Source organism: Apteryx mantelli, chromosome 2, assembly GCF_036417845.1.
Source record: "Apteryx mantelli isolate bAptMan1 chromosome 2, bAptMan1.hap1, whole genome shotgun sequence".
Lineage (NCBI taxonomy): Eukaryota > Metazoa > Chordata > Aves > Apterygiformes > Apterygidae > Apteryx > Apteryx mantelli.
Window position 1 is genome coordinate 44,672,071 of NC_089979.1, and position 19,744 is coordinate 44,691,814.

A 19,744-nucleotide genomic window follows, 5' to 3' on the forward strand; every position below is an offset into this window, starting at 1 on the left:
GCATTAGTCTGTTCTGAAATGAATACGTCCCCATGTAAGCTGCCTTACTGAGTTCTTGATGTAACTTGGCATAAGTTTCTTATATTTTTTTTCTGTTTACTGAGGTGTTGTTTTCATTTTAGCCAAGTTTCAGTTTCCTGTGATTAAGGATTCTGATACCAGTCTTCTTGTTTTCATGTTCTTTCTGCACAAATGGGCATACTCTGCAGAAATCAACAGATTGGTTTAGAAGGATCCAACAAGGAAATCCGTATCCCAATAGAGATTCTAAATGAACAAGATGATGCTGTTGATCTGATCTGATGCTAGTGATCTGTGTGAATTCTGTATTAGCAACTTGACTGTCTGAAATTTTCTCATTGACTTAGGCACAATCAAACAGTGACACAGACACTGAAATGTCTTTTTGACATGGTTTGAATGGCAGGCAGTAATTTTTTTGTCTCTCTGATTCATATGTACAGAACTTCATCTCTCTCAATTGGGAAAACTAGACTCTCTAATTTTGGGGCAAGACAAAGTCTTTTCAGTGCAATTGAAAAGGAACAAGCTTTTCTTGAAGCCCAGAACTGAATACATTTGGCCATGCCGGAGGATGTAATGTGAAACATGGCTGCACTTTCCAGTCATCCCAATATATGTTGTTCTGGGCTCACCTGACGTTAGATTCAGTAAGTTGCTCAACCAAAGGTCATATCCCACATTCAGTAAAGGAATACCATGATTTATGAACAACTCTACCAGTGTGCTTTGTATTATTCCATGAACAATAACCGTGGTGCTATATCAACCTTCTTTTATGCAATCTTCCTTGAAAACTCATGCAAAAAATTGTGACATGCAAAAAAATCTGTGTCAGGCAGTGTACTTCCACACCCCATTCCAGCTCATCACTGAAGAAATAAGTTGATATTTTTTATTGGACATAAATATAGGAAGTGACCAAGAATGCTTCTGGATTCTTTGAACACCGGAATTGCACATTCTGAAGTTTTCATATCTAAGTGATGACTCAGGATATTGGATAGCTGTAGCTTTTTGGACACTCAGTTGGGAACACAGTATATACTGCTGTCTCCTTCCTGCAAAACAGAAAGTAAATTCAGCTGTTGTTATGTAGAAAAGAAGGAGAAATTAATTGTTATAAGGCAAATGTTAGTCATAATAGCTGTTAAGCCTCCATTTCATAGTCACGTGGATCAGACTGTGCTCCATTCATGCATTTGATGATGCAGCTCACCATATCCAAAAAATAAAACTAAAATCATTGGGATTATAACCATCACAACACAGATTTGATTTTTTTTTTTTTTCCACTGCTGGAAATTGTATTTGGTTTTCAAGGTTTTGCTCATATATACAAAGAGGAGGTGCTCAGCAGGGCTCCAGAGTCATGGAGCACTGTCTACCTGGGCTACCTGTCTAAGTGAAGAAACTCCTTTTTCTTGTCTATTTTAGACTGCTTCAGAACCTCTTTCCAAGATGGCTTATACATTTGCTACCATAATGGTTCTGTTCAGTGTGTCTAATGAAGGTAAGGTCACCAGCTCATTCAACGTAAACATAAATAAATAAATAAAGACACTGTAAAAACTAGTAAGTCCTTTCTTGAACTATGATCCTGAAATATCCTGAAATGTCCCCAGTATGTGACCAAGTGTATCCATGAAAATAGCAACTGTTATTATGCTTCTGTCACCCTTTCGGGACCAGCATGACATTTCTTACAAGTGAATAGCTGTCTGTGTGTGTATGTATATATGTAAATATGTACGTATGTATAACATGGAATGAGATTGCTGTTGTGGGGGTGTTTGGAAGGCTGACAAATCAGGCCAGTTTTAAACTTTAAACTTTAATTCATTAACAGCACACTTCTTGCTAATGATTAGTTCGTGCACATTATTAAGCATTGTCAATCATATACAGAATGGTTGGGTTTAACACATATTTATTCTGTGAATAAACAATACTGTAGAGCTAATGCAATATGGTTAGCACTGATAATTATGGCCCTTGGTATGACAGAAGTCAGAACCAAAGTGAGCTTTTCTTCTTTCTTCTCCTGTCTTTCTCACTTGTGCCAGATATTTTTATGCTATTGCTCCCCTCCCCAAAAGGGAATGTCTCCTCTGCTCCCAGTACTGCTTATCTTATTTTTGGTTTTGCCGGTTATCTCCTGGTGTATTCAGTAGAACTGAACTATTAGTAGGCAGTAGAACTGTAGGCAGTAGGTAGTAAAACTGCCTATTTGCAGTCCCTTGTGCTTTCCCTCTCCTTTGTCTGACAACTTCAATTGCTCTGATGCCCTCTATGTGAACTACACCAGTTTTTCTTTTTCCTTTTGGTGGTCACATTGTTCACATACTTAAGTAGGATGCTTATATGTTGTGTCTGTGCAATTAGTGTTACAAAATACATAGTATTGTTAGTTACACTAACTTGTTTAGTACACTTAATATTTGGGTCCAAGGCAAGTGAATATTAATTATATCCTGTTTACTATATATATAATTTATAGCTGTTACAGTCCTCTGCTTTGGCTACATGTTCAACTGATTTCCGTACACGTGCTGTAAAGCCCAGTGTCTGCAAACCTGCCTGCTGTTACTAATGTAAGGCTTGTCTATATGACTCGAGGTCCAACCCCCAAATCAGGAAAGTAATCATTCCATATTACAGCAAGCATTTTTACAATTGATCTGATACTTTATAAGCAGCCAGTCTGTGCTGGTGAGAAACACTCCGTATCATGCTGCCCACAAAGGGACCAACTGTTCTGTTTCTTTCTATGCCCTGAAATTCCAAAAGCTCTGGGACTGGTTATGCTGAAAGTTCCTGGACAAAGTGCCTTTTCTACCCCTTCCCACAGTTGACTGCATCTGTGGTTCCAAAGCCAATTGGACATCAGCTGGGATTCTTGCTTGACCTGAGGAAAAATTTTCTTGAATGTTATCTTGCATCTTCCCAGACGAAATGCCATTATAGTACATATGCTACTTGAAAAAGGGATGTTAAAGCATATAGAGCAAGTTTGGAGGTCTTTAATAACTCTAAATGACTTAGTTTTTTTGTTTGACAGTGATAAGCACAGACTTCAGTTGTTAGCAAAAGACACAGATGTTTTCTAAGAAACTCTTCTTGTTGTGTATGTGCCACTGGAGAGATTCTTAATCTTTTTATTAAGATCAAACCTTAGTTTTCGATGACTTTGATCACTATTAAATACATAATTTCCCTTCAAAATACGTGCTGCAACTCTATACTCTGGTTATATTTGACTGTAATTGGAATTTCTATTGCATGCTGACACCAGAAATGCCACAGAGACCTGGGCAGGGTTTTTGTATGTCCATGTCCTCCTTCCCATTGCCCCATAGTTTTTCATTAACAGTCAATTGACATTAATTGGCCATTGCTTTTCTAGCACAAATGTGTGTTATACCCTATGCACATTTGAATGCAGACTGCACCTGCTTCTGTGATGCCTTCTTATCTACTTTGTCTCCCAAAAGACAAGGTTCTGGTTTGCCATGTGGAATGCATGATTTTTCATTAGTATGTCCAGTTTGATTCCTAAGTATATGAACAGTTGGACCAGGCCTTCATGTTTTTCCTTTAGATTTCTGGTGCAGCCATGGCTTGATTTTACTATGCTGTCTGATTTTAAACCTATACCCAGGCAGGAGGTCATTGGGTAGTGGTTTATCTGAGGCAGACCCACCTCCTGCCCTGATCAGTCATATGAGCCAGAAACATTCTGATGCATCTGAAAACAGAAAGAAATGAGAAATCCATGTCTTGTAAGTCTTGTTGGTTTTTTTTGTTTGTTTTTTTTTAAAGACAACATTCTAAAGTTGAAATTGCAGAGGTGTACCAGTAAAACCAATGAGCTGCCTTTGCCAACAACAGTTCCCATGAACAAGCATAAGGCGTTGCTCTTCTATACTACAAGCTTTAAAAAGGACTTCTAAGATGCAGCAGTCATGGCTTTCAACCCTGCTCTGAACCGTTGCAGTTTTTCTTTGCAATTTTACCTTTTCCTGTTCTCATTGTCTCCTTCCATCCACTGTGTTCCGAGTAAGCTGAAAGTGGCCAGCTTCAAATGCGAGAAAATTGTCTTGCTGTAAAAGCAGTCCCTTTGTCACTTCTACACAGTAACACAGATAAATTTGCTGGAAATCCAGGAGAAAAATCGTGATTCATCATGTGGCTGCATAATGGCTGCTGCCAACATAAGGACCTTCTGGAACAGGGGGATTGCATTTTTTTAAGGCAGCACATCTTAGATCAGTTTAACCTGGTCTTGTGTGTATATTCAGTGTATCCCTTCCTACAGCATTTATCCTTTTTGATTTTGAGAAAAATACCCAACTAGCTGCTACTTGCAGTTGGTGCCTCTGGATCCAAGAGCTCAGCCAGTTGCTAGATTCACTTAGCTGAACATTTTGGTTTAGGTTGCATTCCTCCCTGCAGCTCCTCTGTGCCTTGTCTTAGATATGGGACGAACATGTACTGAGTATAACCTGTGCGTAATTGCATGACAAATAAAACAGAGTATTATGTATAATAATATGTACTGCCTCTCAAATATATTGAGATTTGAGAAATACTGTTTATACATTTGCACTCCATAATATCATCAGAAATCACCAAGAACAATGGAGTGAATGTCCCTCACTATGCACATCGGCAGTTCTGATGCTTTTAGAATCCGTGATTGTCAGAGAGGGATTCCTGTACTTGACAGAGTCAAATAATTCTTTTTTGTGAAGGGCATAGTCTCCATTATTGACATCTAGTGCCTGAGTTCTGTACTTTTTCCAAGTGAGTTGAGTGCTGAGGAGAGAGAACTTCCATAAAGTAGAAAACATCTCTTTTTACTCCATCTCACTGTTTTTACTTTTTCAGTTTAATGAGAAAGTGATAGAGTTCCACATGAATGTACGTGAAATAGCCTGGTACCCATTAAACATTTGGTTGGTCCTTGCAATCCCCGTCCTAGAGGTGGAAGTGCACTTGAACTTCTTCCCCTTTCTTCATCCTAATATCCTGTGCCTAGCAAAATCCTCTCTCAGGTATCTGGTGGTGTCATCTACATAACTTAGATTTTGGTCTGCTTTTAGATATCACTGATATTAAGAGCAGAATATGGACTAAAATAGAGAATTAGACATTTATAAGTTATTCTTCCCATTTGAAAGATTGTCTTTTGCATCTAACTCTTCCATTCTTTTTTCATCTGAACTTTACCACACATCTTTTTTGTAACTATGCTGTACAAGTCATTCATGGATGATTTTTGTATAGCTCAGTATTTTTTTCTGATGATGGAGTTTGATAGGTCTAATTTTCAGTGAATGAATATGAAAATCAAACTAGACTTTAGTGGCTACAGAGACTGCTAGAATTTTGCAGTCATGATGGCTTAGGATATGTATGGCTTAGAAAGTGATTAATATACAGCGTTTTGACAAATTTTGCTTATTATTACTGAAGTTGTTGATGGATGGTAGTTGCTGTAAAGGTTAAAAATAGTTATTTTAATATTGCCTGGCTAAGGAATCTGTAGAGTAAGTCTCTACGAGTTTCAGTTTCTGTTCTGGGTTCTGGTGAGTTTGTTTGTTTCCATAAAAATATATCTTCTTTCTGAGTACTTATAATATTGAGAGGTGAAAACCAGAAATAATAAGTTGACCTTTCACTTTTGAAAGCCTAAATGTTTATCACTTTTTTTCAATGATGTTTACTGTATTTGAAAAGTATTAAGTGACTAGTAATATTGAACACTAATAGCCTGTGGCTTTTTGACCTGTGGTGAAATGTAATTGTTCTTTCTTAGTTAAAACTCTTCCATATGGTTTGTAGAGGTTTCCTAGGTAAACTCAGCTACATTAAGGTGCACCAGGACTTGGAAGCCTGGGAAAGATGATAGCCTTTCAAGAGAGGTCTGTTGGAGTGATAGGAAGCATTACACTTCTGTAGGGTTGAGAAATGATAACAGTAATGTACTCCTCTCTTTCATAGTGTTGAAGTAACTTTTTTTCCTCTCAAGATTAGCAGCAAGGGATATCTCTTCTTAGCAATAACAAACAATAAATTATTGGTGTGCTTTATTAAATAAATTGTGGTCATGGATCATGTTTCTACTTTACAGCTAATGCACAAATATAAAATAAAAAGATGATACTTGGCCGGAAGTGCTTGAAAAAGATGAGAAGGACAAATAAAGAGGAGTGTTCCACCTGTATCATGATGTTTCACCTGCAGAATTCATTTGCATCTAACCCACCCAGACAGTCTAATTGCTCTGTAGCTTGCTTTTGGTTATCATCTTCTGTGAGGCACAATGGGAAAGGTCCTTGGAGGAGTGATGGAAAGGGTTAGCTGCTACCACCAGTGTTATTCATCTACCTTGCATCTGTTGCTGATGTTTGATATGTTGTCAAGAAAGATGTCAGCCAAAAACTAGCTGTGTGCTGAATGAATTACTTCGATGAAGGCAGTCTGCTCTTAGCTATTTCTTTGTTGTTTACTGCTCAGTTATGGGAACAGTACAGTTGAACTTTATAAATCAAATGTTATCAGGACTCAGTGAATTCATTGTGCATTTGCAGATTGACTGCTGAGTGCATATTTGTGCGGAAATGCAGGCAGTGGGGCTTAAATCTGGGGGAAGGTAGGATGTTACTGAATTCAAACTTGCCACCATCCTTAAATCTTGTTCTAGGAGAATCTTATTCTCAACATACTCAACTACAGTATTAAACAGAACATTTTTCTGCCCATGGCTGATTACTTTCAGAGGCTGTTTCTCTTCAGTCCTGCTGATTTACTCCATTGCAGGTGTTTGGCTGTCTCTAGAGGTCCCTCTGCAATTTAATGGGAATCCTGAGCTTGACCTCTTTGGGTCTAAAATTGCAAAGGATGTCCAGCTTGTCACCCCGATACTCAACAATACAGCTTGGCTTTGTTACGCTTGTGTGCTGTTGTTATTAGTACAGTGAAGAACATATGTATTTTATTGACTGGAGCTGCCTCCAATTTAAGTAGAGAGCACTCCTCAAATAAAAGTAATAAAAAAAAACCCATGAAGCAGTGCAATCATGAAAAACTGCTCTCCCTATGTAAGCTTCCAACCCTATGTGTGCCCCATAGTCCACCTACGTTTTCTGTCATGTGTTACCAATGGTCTACTGTCCAGCTGGGCCATTTTGCCTGTGCAGGTGTGCTGCTGCTTGCCTAGCTGTGTAGTTGCTTAGTTCAATTGCTTAATTCAAATGCTTAGTTCATTTGCTTAGCCCCATGCTCTGAGCATGAGACTCAGCAATTGGCTTTTAACTGAGGTGGTGTTAAGAAGATGGCTACTGCCTGTTTAACTCTTCTCTCCCTCATTGTGTATTGACTTGCTATGGAAAGTGTTTTCCATTAGTGTCTCAAAATACCTGATGCTCTGGGCTTGCTCTGATTGAGATTCCATAACTGAGTGCTGGGTGGTTGGGCTCTGCTATCATTCATTTCTTTCTTTTGAGGCAAATGCTGCTTCTGTAGGTTCTACTACCTAATTGGGACAGAGGCAACTGAAACTGTGCCTGGTCAGTCTGAGTTGCCATTGGCTCTTGCTGGAGCTTTCTAAAAATTCATACTGCAAATCTGCCTCTGGAACATAAACAAAGATAAATGAGTTGGATTAAAAAAATAAAAATAAAATAAAGCAAACATTTCTGGAGAAAAACATTGCTGTATGTTAAGGGCCATGTGATAGAGAAGATTTTGTGTGTCCATAAGTTCTATGAGAAATCTGTTAATCTGTGTAATATTTTTTTATCTAATATAAGGAAGGAATGATGTTGAGCTGAATTATATAAATCTGTGTGTCAAAACAAGTAAACAAGGGTAGACTAAGCCGTTTACTCAACAACAGAAAACACGGACATTTCCGGAGGCTGGCTTCTTTATCAGAGATTCAGAGGAAGGCTGATTTGGGGGATAGTACAGTGCACTCTTGTATCATCTCTGTCTTCCTTTCCCTTCTTTCAGTCTGTAAATTAATAATTTGTTGTGAGACAAATGGAACTAACAACAAGAAATTTAATTTGATCCTAAATCAATTTGAGGGAATCCTCCTTCATGAGAAGTATTCAGATTTAACTGTCGTAGTAGATACACATTCACATTTTTGAGGAGTCAAAAGGAACAGCCTTTATAAGTGAAGAGAGAACCTGAGGAATGCGCGGAGTAATGTTTTAACTAAACATGTAGACAGATGCTTGCTTACAAAATGTATGTAGTGCTTTTCGAGGTTGTTACCTTCCAGCAGTTCATTACAACCTACTCCACTGAGATAGGGTAACTGAATTTATAAGTGCTCCAAGTTCATTTCAGTGTGGAATGAAGCAGGTTCACATAAACTAGTATCAGTAATATTAAATAGCTACTGTTTTTCTCAAGTATATTTCTTTCTTATCTAAACAAGTACCCTAAAATTAAACTACATTTATTTAGCTGAATTTTGCTAATTATCAAAACAGTATCTTTTCTTGCAATTTGAAACTTTATTCCTAATGTATTTTATTTAGATTACTTCAATCTTAGATTAGAAAATACATACAAACCATATCAGAAGGAGGGGGAAAAAAAATCAAATCCTGTGTCTCAGAAGAAGTAGTAAAATGAGTGCAATATGTGCCAAATCTTGCTTGTTGTAGTTTTCAACTGAAGGATCCTTTCTCTATCCTTTTTCCTATATTGTGGTACAACAGAGATATGTAAGATGGTTTAAATTCTCAATACATTTTAGAGGGTACAGATGGGAAAGTATTAAGTGGAGAAAACAGGAAGGAACATAAGATGGATAAAGATTTTAGAAAGAAAGATGATACGTTATACTAGAAGGTCAACTATCAGACTATAAGGACATTATTAGTAGAATTCACTGAGGCTTGGTCCTTGGTGAATTTTGGTTTTAATACTTCGGTGAATGATTTGATTTATTTTATTTTATTTTATTTAACACATATTGTGGAAAATACAAAGCTTTTTATGTTAAATGTTCTGTTGTCACCAGAACAAACTACATATACTGTCTATGAATTTAGCTGGATGTATATTTTTCAAAAAACTGAAACTTTGGGAATCCTTCAAAAATGAACATTAATGTTAAGAAAAATAGTTGCTTTTAAGGTAACAGTTATATTTGTTGAATCGTATTATGGATATATTGGATTGTGTGATGAGATTCTCAAAAATGATGTTAATAAAATTAAAATACAGACAATGAGAAAAGATAATTTATCATATATAAAATAAAAAATTCTAGACTCTATGTCTTAAACTCTTCTGGCTTTCACTAAAGTTATGCAATGTTGCAAGTGTTCAGTTATTATTACACTTGAACCATCCTGTTAATAAGACAAATTCGAAGTTGCAGTTTTGAATGAAATATTACAAAGTGCTGTTAGCTTTAAATTTAAAACTTAACATTTTGGATAAAAAATAAATTAATTGAAAAAACATATGTGGCCATTTAAGTAAAGAAGGTATTGTAATACCAACAGACCCAGCAGACTCTTTTGGGATGTGTATGTGCAACCTTGATTTTGGCATCTCCTAGTTTATGATCCTGTATATGTTCCTTTTTATACACTGAGTTTTATGGAATTATTATAAGATTGTACATTATTAATTACTGTAATTGCTCTACATTTACTTTTGTGTGCAAATCTATACTATGCTATTGATACTGTAGTTTCAGTGCTCGCTTGCAGATGAGGATATATTTTTTTTTTATTGCTTTCAAAGTCAGGCAGAAAGAATCATTGATATGTGCCTGTACCAAAGTCTTGTACATACAGCTAATGAAATAAAATAAGCCAAAACCCAGCTAAGAGAAAGGATAGATAATAAAGTCCTCCAGAATTGCAATAGGTACAAACAAACCCTCCAGTCATGGAAATGATAAATGGCAGGTAGGCTGTCTCCTTTTGGATATATTTCGTCTTTTGTTCTGGTGTGGACAATTACCATGTCAAAGGACTTCACCAACTGCTTTAAAATGTCATTAATTTTCTTAAATGAAATGTATCACAGGAAATAGCTCTAGTGCTTAATTTCAGAAGCTTGGATAATATACTAGGGACCTATCTTGGAACGAGCAGTCCTCTAACATTTTGTTTGCCCTTGAGATTTAGAAGGAATCATATCTATAGTCTTCATAATAAGTAGCAATTTAACCAAGTTCAAATTAGATGTGAACAAATGGATTAACAAGCACCTCATTAAAATTTTAATTTCCATTTCATTTATCACTTTTAATAGAATCAACTCTGTTTCAGAATGGGGGAGGATTCATTTCCAAGTGTAACATTAATTTCATTTGTTGTTCTCAATAGCTTGAAATTTTTCTGTAAAATGTATTTTCTATAGTTTAGAAATATCTAACACACCCATAAACCAGATATGTGCTTAAAGAAGGAAAATTCAGATTTACTGGATTTTTTTAAAGTACTAAACTTTACAGTACTGTTGTGCTTAGTATTTTCCTCTAATCTGCTGGTGTGCTTAGTTGTAATGATTTTAAGACGATTAAATGAATTTAAATTAAACACATATTGAGGAGTTATTTAAATAATTTCGCTAAAATTATCAGGGTAAATATTTCAGAACTAAATTCTGAGTTTTAAACTTTACATTACGATTCCTACCTCAGATATTTTAAAGTACTTTGAATTCCTTGGGCAGTGTCTATCGTAAGTGTGCAGAATTTTCATAATTTATTGGGAAGCTCCAATTTAAAAATGATTTCTGTTATTTAAAAATCATTTTACAGAAAAATACGCTTTGTTAAAAATGTGATTTTATTAATATTTTCACTTTCAAGGACAAAAATAAACTATAGGAATATAAGAATTGTATCTTGTGATGCTATGCCTGTCCTTTGAAGTTCCTTTTTTCAGCAGTGACATGCTCCAGGATTCTCCATTTTTTAGTTAAGAAAATCTTTTCTAACAGTCATGTTTTTTTCCCCAGATGTTTACTTCATGCTCTTTTCCATTTTGCACTGAAATGTATGATACTGATCACTGTCAGAAACAGGATAACTGTTTAGGGCAATTTTTCTGTGTACCAATATTAATGCCAGATTCTTAAATCTTTCTCAAATAAGTTAGGGAGAGAGAGAGAGAGAGACAAATCACTTTTAATTTTTCACACTGTGTATGGTATGTTTTCACTGTGGTGACAGGCTTTTTGCTTGAAAGAGAGGAGGAAAAATAAGGGAAAAGCAAGGATTTGAAAGAGTCTTCTTTCTTGGGAAAGAGTAAAAATAATATGAACAAACAAACATATCTAAATAAGAAGCCAGAAAAAAAAAGTAAATTCCTTCTTAAGATGGAGAAACATGTTAGGCTTCTTGAGTGTCAGTCCAGGTAAAGGCTAAACATAATGATCTTCAGTCTTCTTTTGTTGTTGTTGTTTTTCCTAAATAAATATATTAAAATGTAACCTCACTGCAATATTTTAATGAATCTTAGAAAACTTTTCTTTTTCACTGCATCCATTACAGCTTTTATTACAGATACCTTGATTCTTTGTAATTAATGTAATCTGTAGTTTGTAGAAGGGTCAAAATCTTAAACTGAAATAGGCACTGGAGCATCAGTTAGGATCTTAAAAAAAACCCAATCAAATTAAGAAAAAAAAAGTTGAATTAATTAAAAATAAGGCTGATTATTTTAACACTACCCTTCCATCATAGCAAAACATTAATATTTGAGCTTTAATGGCACGCTTAAAGTCTGCTTCCAACACTAAAAGTTGTTTGAATTTACAAATGTGAGGGTGAATATTGATATCCAGCATTAATAGACATCAGATGTTGCTGAAAAATATAGATGTGACTGATGGGGTACCTTTGTCAGCAACAGATATTAAATTAGATATTAAATTAAACAGGGTTTGGGTTTTTTTGTTTTTTTTTTTTTTGAAAAATGCATAAAGCCTATCAAACATTTTTCATATAGGATGCACGTTTTAATTATTGCAAAAATAGAGCTCTGCTTTTTCTGTCTCTCACATCTAGGGCTTTAGTGTAGTTTCAGCCTAAAAGTAAATAAACAAAAATGCAATTTCATATCATATCTTAAACAGAAAAGACATTTAAAAGTTGAGTCTAGAAGAATTCCTATGTCTTTTTTGTGAGGGCAGTTTGCATGCAAGGTGGATTAAATGTGTTGTGCTGGTGCTTCTCTCCGTTATCTAATTGCAGGTTATAATGCCAGTTAGTGTATTGCTTTGCATGAATTTTGAGGGGAAGAACTCTCTAATAAAGGACAAGGCTTGGATGCCTTAGGAGAAACAAGACGCCTCAAGAGGATGGAGCCATATAATTGGTCTAGACTGGATTAATCTTTTAACTAGAATCTTTGCTGATTTGTATAGTAATCATTGGTAGGAGGATCAGTTTGTCCTGAAAAGACACCCAAGTGAAAAATGGAATTGACCCTTAGTCTTTGTTTAGGATTCCAATATTAAAAATTTTTAGTTTTGTCGTGATAAAACTAAAGAAAGAAATATATTTTTTCATGGCTTCTTTTAAGATAGCAAGAAATTATTGAAATAATGTTTCATATGTGGAAGAAGAATCAAAAGTCTTTTATTGCTTTCAGAGGAAAGGATTGTTATTATTATAAATGAGAGTTTCCAAAGTGCTTAAACTCATCTATTAGGAATTGAGATAAAAAGAAAAAAGGATTTGAAGTATATATTGCAAATTATATGGACCAAATGTCTCTTTCATTGCATATTCATTAACTGTGAATAGATACATGAGTTTGCCGGGGCAGGGATAATGTCTTGGGTAACGCTGAATATTTTTACCTTGCTTTGGCTGTGGTCTGAAAGACAGGACAGTTGACGTTTCAGAAGTGATACAAGAATAGAAAAATCTTAATAAAATAATGTAGATCTAGGGATTGGAAATTTTACATGCCATGTTGCCAGCAATGGGAAGAAACTGGATTTAGATGCCTAGGATATATTTTGCTTTCCCATATTTGTACTGGTTGATTTTTCTGTCCTCATGTCTAAACTCTCTGTGGTAAGCTAAGAAATCTGAATTCAAATAGAGTACTATTAATGTTAAAAAAAAATTTACTTTGTTTGAAAAGCTCTCACTTACTTCCAAAAAGAAATGTGATCTAAATAAACTTTTTGAGTAAGTAAAATCAAGTAAATATAAAATCTGTTGCTTTTAGTAATATCCTTAGATTTCAGATTAGAAGTTTTTAGTTTTTTCCAGGGAAGGGGGAAAAAAAAAACTTTTAACTGGTATTACTCGAACGCTAACTTTATGCTAGCTTTTCTCAGTGTTTTTTGATTGAAGTGGTTCTGAGAACCCAAGAAAACTACCTTAACTGGTGAAGAAGGTTAAATTAAAGGGAAATGTCCCAATTTCACATCTGAAAGATAAAGAAAGACGAAAGATAAAGAAAACTTGTATGAATTTGTGCACGTATATGCATGTGGTAGTGGTCTGGGGTTGCTGCAGAGTGACTGACTACTTTTTTCCGAGAGAACTGAGTGAGTGGGTTAATGAGAACAAGAAGATTGTCTGGGTGTAAGTGATCTATCATGTCAGATTAAATATGTTTTGAGGACTCTGTGGTTCCACTGTTCCTCTTACTAAACTTTCTTTCTGCTAGATTCCTTTATGTATTTGAACTTCAGTTTATCAAGAAAAGAAATAGAATCATTTTTATTTTCTCTGGTCTTCTTTTTGTTCTTGAGAATTTTGCATTGCCTCTCCACAAGTTTGTGTTCCCTGTAATTATATCTCTGGTGTAAAGACACATAATTTCATCTACCTTCATGTCACCCTAGGTCCACAAATTCATTTATATCACACAGATGCAGAGTTAATTTATAGTAGGTGTCATTTGGTAAAACATATCTTGCTGTACTATTTTTTTAAATACTGTTTTGACAGGTTCTGATCAAACTTTTTTTTCTAACTTGTGGAGACAGAAGAATATGTCAAGGCACTAACAGGTACTTTGAATTATTAAGATAAATTAATTCTAGTAATTGCTATGAAGATAGAAGATTGAAGTACAGGATAAGGTTAATAAAGATAATTTAGACCTTTTATTTTTATATATATAAATACATAAATTAAAAAAATATATATATATATACTGTCAGGATTTACATTTCCCAGAATGCCTGTTTAGTATGGCTTCCAACTAGCGGACTGAGGTATGACTGAAGACCAGGCATAGCTGGAAAATCAAAAGAAAAGAATCAAAAGAATCAGGCATACCTGGAAAAGTATAAATAGTTTTTTGCTCCTTTTCCAGAAGCTACAGTTTGCTCTTGTAAAATGAAATCATCATGTATTGAAATGATGTTCTGAAAAACAAAAAAAGCCCCTAAAAAATAAGAGAAATCTTTTTGTTAAGCTCATTACGCTGGAGTATTTTCAAAGATGCAGTTATCCTTCTGTCATCAAAAATCACATGGCAAAAACAATCTTCTAGAGAAGTATGTCTCTCCTTTACAAAAAGGCAGACTTAGTGAATAAGTACTTCTGTTCTGAGTTTGGTGAACTACTAATATACAGAAGGATGGTGAAATATTGGCATCAAAGGTGACCCTCCAACATCGACAGATATTCTTCAACGTCGTGTGTTTGAAAGACTCAGAACACTTTTCTTTTTGCATCTTTGCAGAGTCTCAATCAAAATGTCTAAGGTATACAGCTGAATGCTTACAAAAGTCTAACTAGTCTCCTGGGACCTATGATGGCTTGCATGTTTGTGATGTTATTTGACGGATTATACATAAGAGCATTTCAAGCATTGTTCAAGTCCGTACACAATCCAAAACCATAGTGTACAGTATTTTTTTAGTAAATATTCCAAAGAAAAGATTTCTTCCCATGTAAGTGAGTGAATAGAAATAATATTTATATAGAAATGTTCTGCTGATGCCTGTCATGACTTATATCTTTAGAAGATCTAGAGATGCCCATGTAGATCAATTTCAAACTAAAGGATTAACACAGAATCATAGAATAGTTGAGGTTAGAAGGGACTTCAAGAGGCCATCTTCCTGCACAGAGCAGGGTCACCTATGAGTCATACTTTATCCAGTCTGGTCTTGAAAACTTCCAAGGATGGAAACTTCATAACCTCTCTGGGCAGCCTGTTCCAATGCTTGACTGGCCTCATAGTGAAAAAGTTTTTCTATATATCCAGTCAAAACTGCTCTTGTTTCAACTTCAATGTCCATCATCAATCACAGGACATGTGCTCCAGCTCCCTGACCATCTTGATGGCATTCCACTGAACTCACTCCAGTTTATCAATGTCTTTTACTGGGGGGACCAGTGTTCTAGAAGCCATCTAATGAGTGCTGAGCAAAGGGGGATAATCACTTCTCTCAATCTACTGGCTGTGCTCCTCTTAATACAGCCAGGATGTTGTTGGACTTCTTTGCTGCCAGGGCACACTGCTGGCTCACACTCAGTTCGCTGTTTACCAAGAGCCCCATGTCCTTTCCAGCAGAGCTGCTCCCCAGGCAGTCAGTCCCCAGCCTGCATCAGTGCAGGTGCAGGACTTGGCAATGTCCTTGCTGAACATCATAAAGTGCATGTTGATCCATTCCTCCAGCCTGTCCAGGCCCCTCTGTTTAGCAGCCCTGCCCCCATGTGTATTGACTTGCCCGTCCGATTTGGGATTACTGCAAACTTGCTAAGAGTGCCCTCTGTCACCTCCTCCGAGTCATTGATTGAGATATTAAAGAGGAGAGGTCCCAATATAGACCCCTGTGGTAGTCCACTTGTTACTGGCTTCCAGGTAGAGTTTGACCCATTTACTACTACCCTCTGAAGCTGACTATGCAAACAGTTTTTTAGCCATCTATTTGTCCATATCTCCAGACCATAACATCTTAACTTGCATACAAAAATATTGTGGGAGACAGTGTTGAAAGCCTGCTGATCACTAATGGATTCCAGACACTGTTTAAATGTCCTAGAATGAAGAACAACAGAGATGCCATTCAAGACTTCCACTGTTTCTATCTGGAAGATCAGTCCGTATCATGATGAGCAAAGTAATAGCCATTTGTATATAAACAAATGTGTGTGAGGTCAAATTGTTTATAGTTTGCAGAAAGCTGTTTAGGGCTGGTGCATCACTGATTGAATTATTTTGATAGTTTATTATCTCTTGAGAGAGATCATAGACTTAGTATATATTTAAGTATGAAAGCCTCCAGTTCATCCAAATGTGTTTAAAACTATCATCTGATTTTCACATATTTTGAGTTCAGAACATCCTACTGCAGAATAGAAAGCTTTCTGATATGAAAATGTAAACAGAAGAGAAATGTTTTTCTTCTGAGGACATCATGAAAATTTGTGAACTGAGGCAGTATTTTGTTACTATTTTGTCATCTTCCATTATTGTGGAAGACATTATTATTACTTTTAAGACAAAAGTGGTATTCTTGACTTACTGTTCACCAAATCAAGGTGTTTTGTTTTCTTCATGTTATTTATTCCTCTTTCTAAAGAGTTTTTTGAAGAGCTGACTTATTTTTATTTTCTTTTCAGGAAAATCCTGCCTCCTGAAACTTAAAACTTTGTTCTTTGTTCCTTGCTAGAACCTTAATTAAAATAACTGCATCATCCCTGTAGGTATTGTTTCATTACTTATGGTAAATAAAAACTTTGCACTAACTATATTCCATTTGAACACACTAACAAAGAATTTGCAGCCTCTCTTTATGCCAAAATGTCCTTAGGTTTTCATTCTGATCAGTATACATCTGTATATTTTTTTCCAAAGCCTTATTTCTTTCCAAGAGAAGCAAAACTTCATACCTTATAGAACTCTTTATATCACATTTACATAAAAAGTCCATTTGAAGATCCTCAAGAATTAGCTAGGCTGTTTTTTTGGCAGCAGATCTAAGATGAACCCAGTTTTGTCCTAGAGAGTATCAGATTAGATTGCAGACTGTATTTGTCTAAGCTATGATATTAGTAAATTAAATGTCCAAATTCATATGACAGCTGACAGAGAAAAAGGGGTTGAACTGCTTCCATAGCACACCTTTGTATGTTCCTAATTTTGGATATTTGCAGGGCAGCTTTATGTTTTACAGTACTTATTTTTACCTATCATATGAGCACTTGTCTATATAGGGACAAAACACACGAGTAGAATGATTCTATGATTATCATTGATGTGATTTCCAGTTTCCTGCTCCTTGAAGGACCAATGTTCTTGCTAATTAGTTGAGAAAAGTCTACATGTACACATACTTTAAAAAAAAAAAAAAAAGCAATAGGGTTCAGTGAGTTAGATTTTTCGGTTGTCCTGTACAGAGGGTTTCTACAGCCTGCCCTCTTTTGCCAGAGTTTAGCATTTTGCCATCTGAATAGTGGGTGAAGAAGGAACTAGATGATGGCTGAGATTGCTGCGTCTTTTATTCCTGTGTATACATATGATACAGAAACTTCTGAGGAAGACTTTCTGAAATTCAGAAATTATGTATGTGATGTGCATATAAAGAATAACTTGAAGGTCCAAGATAAGGAATTAAGTTTTTCCCACATACATTTATATTACTGTAATTCTGTATTGCAGTGCAGTATTGATACTAGTAGAGAAGATATTTGGCATACTAGAGTTTTAAGTCTTTCAGTATCCTTCAAATGGCATAGACAAAGCAGCTGGTTCTTCAGATCATCTGGCTGTGGAAGTTGGATGAGAGTTATAATCTGAAGCTCAGGGTGGATTAAGTGAACTATTGTCTTACTAATGGAGCTGTTCAGAGAAAATGGCCAACATAAAAGCATTGCATGCCATAACATCCTGGTATGATTCAAAACAAATTTCCTTTTGATGTATTCCTTATTCATACTTCTTATATTTCTTAAAAGTAAAATACATTTTTTTCATTTTAGTTGAAATGACTTTCAGCATGTTACCTGGATGAAATTATACTGTCCAAGTTTGCAGGGGGTCAGACTAGAATATCAATGTGCTCACTTCCATCCTTAGTATCTACAAATAAATCAAGATATTTTGTCAGAAGTTACAAAAATAAATGTGAACTGTAATTCTTGCAATCCTTATGAGCTTTCTTTAGGCTGGAAAACAGAGGGGATAAAACAAAGGGAAAACACCCAACCATATGTTTTTGTTTTGAATAGACAACAGTTTGAACAACTACAATTTGAACAAAATTGAGCAAATGAGGTTTTATTTTTGAAAGTATTCAATAGAAATAGTCTAGATTACTGCTCTGAGAAGATAAAAATGGAAATGGATGCAATTTAATTGAATGTATAGCAGTTTTAGAAATACTAATTTTTAATGTGGTATAAATTCTGGTTTTCTGTTGTGAGGCTTTAGGAAAATTTTATGGTCCATTCTATAAGTTTTGTGTTTGTAAATTTATTTTATTGAATCAAAAGTTGACTCTCTTCCTTTTTAAATCTGAACATTTATATAATTATATACCAGTCTTCTGCTTGTATTAAGTTTTACTCGTGTTAAATCTTGCTGTTTTTTACACTAATCTGAAAAATAATAATGAATAATGATACGATCATCTGCTGTTTTTCTTTGAGGAACAGCAATTAAATTTTCCTCTGATATAATAAAGCATGTTTTAAAAGCTAGAGACAATTTCAAGGTGTAATAAGCCAGAATTTGGAGATGGGAACAGGGACGCATATTAAGTTCTGCCTTGGAAACTATATATTTTTTTAATTTGTTTTGTTTTTAAGAGTCATCTGAACTCATTGTCTATATGTAATTAAGGAGGATATCTTTAACTTCTGAAGTGCATTTTACTCTTTGACTCCACCTCCTGCACAAAGTCTCAGAGTGCTTTTCAAGCTATATTGTACCAACTGTTAGAGAAAGTCTGTCTCCTGCTTCTGAAACATACCTTCTTTATGATAGAACATGATTGTTTTACAGTTCTGACTATACTATGGAGAACAAGGAAGAGATAAAGTGAGAAAGTAATTGTCCAAACTAAAGCTTTTGTCTAGACCAAACATAGGCTTCAGAATAGAAGAAACATTTTTTTACCACCTATTGTATAACTTGCAATTTTGTAATTATTTGAATTCCAATAAAAACAGTTTGACCTGTAAAAGAGTTTAAAAAAATGTTTTGTTATTGCAAATATTTAAACTTAATAGAACTTATTAAAATTACAACTACTGCATGTATAATATAGAACTTCGATTCCATATTATATTACTATTACTAATTTGCTCTTTTTCATTTTCTTTTATTTCCTATAAAAAGCAGTTTTCTAATGCCTAGTCTAACAGCCTGTGACTTAAACATTAGATTTATACTTCTTGTCCACAGAGTGCTGAAAGGTCAGTAGAATCAAAAAACATTGTTTTTGGCCATCCATTATGAGTCATAGACCTACTCTCCTTTGTTGAAAGCAAGTATCAGACTATCTAAGAGGTATTCCTTAAAAGTTGGGATGCTTACTTGGTTTGCCTCATAATCAGTGGAGTAAAGTTTCCCAAGAATTTGAAACTTCTAAGCAATCTGCTGAAACAGTATGTGATCTTAATGACCTTAACCCTCTATTTTGCCAACTCTTTGAAGAAAAGCTGTTTTTCTGAAGACAAGCAATATCAAGGTAAGATGCATAAAAATTGTGGATTTTTTTTAACTATCTTTTAAAGAAAGAATGTTAG

The 19,744-nt window shown here is 35.1% G+C and overlaps 1 long non-coding RNA gene across 1 annotated transcript in view; it reads left to right on the forward strand.

The window, feature by feature from the left end:
* LOC106484655 (uncharacterized) overlaps nucleotides 1-16,693 on the forward strand; it is a 37,281-nt gene extending 20,588 nt beyond the window's left edge. The window contains exons 3-4 of the long non-coding RNA XR_010883312.1: nucleotides 13,985-14,046; nucleotides 16,616-16,693. This is a non-coding gene — a long non-coding RNA (uncharacterized lncRNA). The remainder of the gene's footprint in view (nucleotides 1-13,984; nucleotides 14,047-16,615) is intronic.
* The last annotated feature ends 3,051 nt before the right edge of the window (nucleotides 16,694-19,744 follow it).